This window comes from Petaurus breviceps, unplaced genomic scaffold (genome assembly GCF_028583685.1).
Source record: "Petaurus breviceps papuanus isolate PSGF00001 unplaced genomic scaffold, PetGlider_PUasm1.0 138, whole genome shotgun sequence".
In the NCBI taxonomy this organism is placed as follows: Eukaryota; Metazoa; Chordata; class Mammalia; order Diprotodontia; family Petauridae; genus Petaurus; species Petaurus breviceps.
The window spans coordinates 2,808,424-2,814,886 of NW_027185694.1; the positions used below are offsets into that span (position 1 = coordinate 2,808,424).

At 40.2% G+C, this 6,463-nt stretch overlaps 1 protein-coding gene across 1 annotated transcript in view; it reads left to right on the forward strand.

The window, feature by feature from the left end:
• The window catches only part of FRMD3 (FERM domain containing 3), a 348,473-nt gene that overhangs the window by 189,745 nt on the left and 152,265 nt on the right, over positions 1–6,463 (forward strand). The gene's annotated exons all lie outside the window — the stretch shown is intronic.

Below are 6,463 nucleotides of genomic sequence, written 5' to 3' on the forward strand. Positions count from 1 at the left end.
TTGTTCAGTTGCAACAAGTTGCTGATAGTGGTTCTGATGCAATGGGAGCCCAAGTTTTATAAGAAGTTTTATTATCACTGGTTATTTTCCCCTTTTCTGTCCCTTAAAAAGTAGTGAGAATATAATAGTATAGCTCTTTTTTTTTTTAAACAACTTAAAGAACAATAGACTTGGAGTCATAAGACCTGAATTCAAATCCTGGCTCTGTTATTTACTAACTGTGTATAACCTTTGACAAATCTCTTTGCCTCTCTGGGCCTCAGTTTCCTCAGTTGTAAAACAAGGAGGTGGGACTAAATCAGGTGTTCTTAACTTTTTGTGCCATGAAAACCTTTGACAATGTAATGAAACAAATGGATCTCTTCTCAGAATAATGTTTTTAAATGTGTGGAATAAAATGCCCTTGATTACAAAATGATACTGAAAAAGCTTTCAAAATATTAAATAAGAATCAAGTTTATGGGCCCTTGGGTTAAGAGTCTCTGGACTAGATGACCTCTTAGCTTCCTTCCAGCTCTCAATCCTGTGATTTCAGGTTGAGTTGTTTTGTTGTTGTGCATTAACAGAGCTGTTCAAGGCATTTATTTGCCTGTGTAATCATGTCTCTGTGGAAATCACTGACTGCTGATCTGGAGATAGAGCAGAATGCTTGATTTATGGTCCAGTCAATGAGATGTTTTGTTTTGGTGACCTGCTCTTTGTTGTTACCAACCTGTTTTATTTATGTCCAGGAGGGCAGCTTCTGAAATGTACTTTAGGAATTCATTACATCCTCAGAAATTCATTGTATTTTCCTTCCCTGTCTTAGGCATACTGGATGATCCTATGTATATATAGACAATAAATATGTTTCTTACCCAAGTTAAAGTAAACACATTATACACATATAGTTGCCATCATTTAAGTGATCCACCCCTTTTCCCTTATAGGGGGTTGCGGTGTAGAAGAGAGTGTGGGGAGAGGGTCTTTGATAATATTTTTTTGGGGGGGAAAGAAATCAATTCAATTTTAATTTAACAAGTATATATTAAGTATTTATATGCCAGGCACTCTGTTAGGTACAAGGGATCCCTGCAGGATCTGACAGCAAAAAGAAAAAGTCATTTGCCCCAAGGGGAAAAAATCCCCAAACAACCAGTGGGTAAGCCATAGGGCTATGCCTTTTTCCTTGTTCCCACTTTCTCTCTCAAAAACACTATCTTCTGATGCAAAATGGGTATAGGAGAGAGTGGACTGAGTCAGTCCCAACCAACAGCTGTGGCCCCTGAGGCTGTGTGTGCTATAGGATATCAGTGGAGGGCATTGTATAGGTGACTGCTGCATACTTGTAATACTTCAGGTAAATGTCTAGCTACTGGCTCTTTGGAGAGGGAGGAAGAAATGTACACAAGAGACCCTTTAAAGTTTAATATGCATTAACACTTTCTCCATCACTTTCTTAAGTCTTGGTTGTTGGCTAAGTCATTTTCAGCCAAGTATGCCTCTTCATGGCCCCATATGGGGTTTTCTTGGCAAAGATACTGGAGGGGTTTGCCATTTCCTTCTCCAGCTCATTTTACAGATGAGGAAACTGAGGCAAACAGGGTTAAGTGACTTGCCCAGGGTCACTCAGCTAGTAAGTGTCTGAGGCCAGATCTGAATTCAGGAAGATGAGTTCTTGACTCCAGGCCTGGTGCTCTGTCTACTATGGCACCACCTGACTGCTCTTCTTATGTCTAGAAATCAACAAAGCAATAAGTTAAGTCCCTCTTTGGAGCATTTGCCTCTTTCTGAGGTGTAAATGCTCACAAGTAGCTCTTCTGAGCTGACTCTAGTACACTCCTGCCTCAGGTCAGCAGGGTTGTTGTTTAGGAATGGAGCTGGGATAAAATCCCAAGTGGAAGGAGGGGGCCACTTTATTGCAGGGGAATTCTGTGCTTAATGGGATCCCAGATGTCAGTCTGACAACCCACCAACAAACTAAAGATGAGGGCCAAGCACAGAGGGCCAAGCAAAAGCTCATGGTGCCTGTGGGTAGAGGGCAACATAATCACTATCAAGAACTCTGAAAGTAGAGTATGAGAATAAAGGAGGTGACTGAGGAATTATGTGACAGAAAGGGAAGATGGGACCAGGCTCATGGCAAGAAGGAGGGGGATGTGACTGAGGAATTATGTGACAGAAAGAGAAGATGGGACCAGGCTCATGGCAAGAAGGAGGGATGCCAGCTCGATGCTCCTCTTACAACATAAAACAAAAGCAAAGAAGGCCTTCAGGATAGTGTATGGTGAACTTTCAGGAGGACCCAGAATAGATGTTCAGAGGATGGGTAGAAATGATGGGATATGCACTTTTGGAGGGAGGTTCCAAACTGATTGATCTCATGCTTGCATTGGAGTCTGTTTGAGGTACTGTGCTAATGGAGGTGGTAGAGGGACAGATGGGGCATAAATACAGAGAATGAAGCAATTTCTGCTCTCAAGGACTTTACATCCTAACAGGGTGGCAACAAGCACAAGAATATATATATAGAACAAAAACAAATGTGAGGTAGTCAAATATAGGGAACTTAGAGAGGTGGCCACTTAAAGTTTAGGGGAGGGGCATTGATGGGGAGGAACAGGAAATGTTTCATGTAGAACAGGGCTTCTTCACTTTTTTTGAAATCTATGCACCCTTGTTTAGAATAATGTTTTAAAATGCACTAAATAAAAGGCATAGGATTACAAAGGAAACCAAGTATGTTGAAATTCATTTATCAAAATATTAAAAACAAAGTAAGTTCATAGTTGCCAGGTTAAGAACCCCCAATGCAGAGTTGGTGCTCGAGATGCATCTTGAGGGAAGAAAGACATAAAAAGATTTTTTTTTTTAAAATTAGAGGATAGGTCACCATTAACAGGGTCATGCTATAAAGAGAGAATAACCTTATTAAAGGCTTCTTAGTTTTTATGGAGTAATCATAGGGCACATAAATGTGCATGATCTTTTCAGTAATTGAGGAGTCAAAGTCTTCCAGCTGGGATCTGGTCATCCTTAAATGAGGTGATGACCTCAAACACCCTACTGTAGGTATGGCCCTGTGGGGAGCAGAACTTTTCTAGGAGGGGGCTGTGGCCTAGTTTGATTAAGATGGAAAAGGATTAGATTTTCTCTTCTGCCAAAGGAAAATAAAAGGCAGGTACAGTTTTGTGGAAAGAGCATGGGACTGGGAATGGGAAGACCCGAGTTCAGGTCCCAGTTCCATTACTTCCTTATGAAGGAAATATATAATACATACACCTACACAATACACATATACACACATAATATATGTACATAAACACAATATAATATATACATACATATGTCCACACACATATATAGACATACATTATATATACAAACACACCATATAATGTATATGTGTGTGTACATACACACACACACTATAATAGAATAAGTAGATAGGTAGCCCAGTAGATAGTGCTGGACTTTCAGTTGGAAAGACCTGAGATGAAATCCTGCCTCAGACTTTGACTAGCTACGTAACCCTAGGCAAGTCAATTCATTGCTTGGGACTCAAGATTCCTTACCTTGAGCAAGTCACTTAGATCCTATAAGCCTCAGTTTCCTCATTTGTAAAATGGGGCTAATGAAACCTGCACAGCTTGCCTCACAAGGCTGTGATGACCTAATGAGATACTATGTGAATGAGATTTCTGAACCTAAGTCTTCTCATCTGTAAAATGGGGAGAATAATACCACCACTTCACATTGTCCTGAGACTTAGAGGTAATATATTCAAAGTACTTTGCAAACCTTAAGGCACTGGCACTATTTAAATGTGAGCTGTTATTATTGTTGGCTTTGGCAAGTCAGTTAAATCCTATGAGCCTCAGTTTCCTCATTTGTGAAATGAGGCTAATAAAATTTTTACTGTGTGCCTGACAGACTGTTATGATGACCAAATATGAAGTGCTTTGTGTAGCTAACTTGCTCAGATTATATAGGTTATCTTTCTGCTTTGGGAAGATATTTGCTTTCTCTTCTAGCTGGGAAGCCTTGAGAATTTTTTTTTTTTTAAATCTGTAATGACTTGAGTTGAGTCATTATCAGTCCAGGGAAAGCTGAGCCCCACCCCTGGGACTCAGCCCTGGAGATACAAACAGGATCTTGTTTCCAAGCCCGAGGCATCTTCTTCTGGGAATATGCCTTTTATGTTCCTATTCTCTCTGTTAACTGGCAGCGGCTGCATAATTCAGTAATGAAGATGATTTTTCTATTCCCATCTTCACTAAAGGAAAATGATTAGAAGTTCAGGTTTCCTGTACTTGTCCATTTGGATTCCTTTTGCCTCTCAGTGCACATGTGACTTTTTAGAGGAGGCTTGTGAAGGTCGCTTGTGACAAGTGGCTCATTCATTTAATCATCAAAAATTTATCAAAGGCCTACTATGTTTTAGGGGAGGGCTTGAGATACTCTGCTAGGCCTAACATTGCAAATAAAGATGATGTGCTCCCATAACTGGAAGAAGATGCCATACTGTAGTAGAAAGAACACCGACTTTAGGATCAGAAAGACCCAACGGGGCTCTGTTTCTGGCTCTGTCATTTACTAGGTGTGTGACTAACAAGGTCAATTAACCTCCAGGAGTCTCACAACTGAGAAATGTTCACCTAGAATGGGCTGAAGGGCAGGGAGTTAGGGAGACCATGGGGGTGAGGGGAGGTTGTTGGAATAGATCAGGGATGGGGAACCTGTGACCTTCTAGGTCCTTAAGCGTGGCCTTTTGACTGAATCCAAATTTCCTTTTATGTCCTTAAGTGAAATTTGGATTCAGTCAAAAGGCTACACTTAGGGGCAGCTAGGTGGTGCAGTGAGTAAAGTGCCAGCCCCGGAGTCAGGAGGACCTGAGTTCGGTTCCGGCCTCAGACACTTAACACCCACATACACACACACACACACACACACACACACACAAACTAGTCATGTAACTTTGGGCAAGTTACTTAACCCCAATTGCCCTCCAAAAGGCAAAAAAAAAAAAAGGATACACTTAAGGACCTAGAAGGCCACATGTGGCCCTAAGGACACAGGTTCCCCATCCGTAGAATAGATGATCTCTCAGGTTCCTAGGCTGTGAACTCCTATTGGGCAGGACTGGTTTTTGCCTTCTGGCTACTAGTATAGTGCCCAGCACAAAACAGGGACTTATTAAATATTAACTGGCTGGCTGGACTACCAGCTCTAAATCTCTCAACATAATATTTTGTAAAAAAACACATGATGGTTTTATCTGATTTAGTTTATCTGATTTTTTTTTTTTTTGGCCAGGAGATATTCTATTTAAGGGATTAAATAGAGGAAGACTGGCACAAGACCAGGGTTCAGGTGCTGCCTCTTACACATACTGCTTTTGTGACCCTGGGCAAGTCAACTTCTCTGTACTCTAGGCAACTCTCTAAGACTGTATGTTATAGAGAAAGTGGCAGCTACATTGGAAAATAGTTTTCTACTCTAGAGTTCTCTATACAAATAAAAGCATAGATGTAGTCCCAGAGCAGTTCTATCCCTAGTCTCTTTAATGGATGGGAACATTTTTGCCTTATATTGGGATGGTTGAACTTTCCTTTAATAGTTTTTGCTGCTGCTTTCTCTCTTCTTGGGGCAAGGTCCTTCATTACCCAGTTTGCTTTTCCGGACAGAAAGGAAGGAAGGAAGGCAAGTGAGTATTAAGTACCTACTCTATGCTAGGCATTACACCAAGCACTTTGTAAATATTATCTCATTTGATCCTTATGACAGCCCTGGGAGTTAGATCTTATCATTATTCCCATTTTATAGTTAAGGAAATGGAGGTAGACAGAGATTAAGTGGCTTGCATGGGGATGTGTCTGAGGTCACATTTGAACTCAGGTTTTCCTGACTTTAGGCCCAGTGGTCTATCCCCTGTGCCACCTAGTTACCCTAGGTGAAAAGATATAAGCCTTTTCCTTCTTCCCTTTCTTTCCTTACTGAAAATAGGATAAACCATTCATTAGGGTTTTAAAAGGAATATTATATTAAATTATATTATTATATATCATACTATATTATATCAAACTATACTATACGATATTACATTATGTATTATACTATGCTATATTATATTAAATTATATATAATAATACTATACTACATAACATATTATATCATATTACGTTATGTTGTGTCATACTATTAAGTATAAGGAATCAAACTGAGCTTGGGCAAGTAGGAGGTTACAGTAATAAATTAAATGGGAAACTTTAAAATCTCCAGTGATCTTTAGTGTTCATTGTAGTCCTACAACCACCTAGAGGGAACTAAGGCTCACACTTTTCTAACTCTTCTTTTTGATTGACTTTCACTTCTGCTAGGCTTCCTGTCAGTCAGCTAGACCTCAGTCCTACTTGGGCTTGATCTTAGAGCAGTTCTTCCTTCCTTCCTTCCTTCCTTCCTTCCTTCCTTCCTTCCTTCCTTT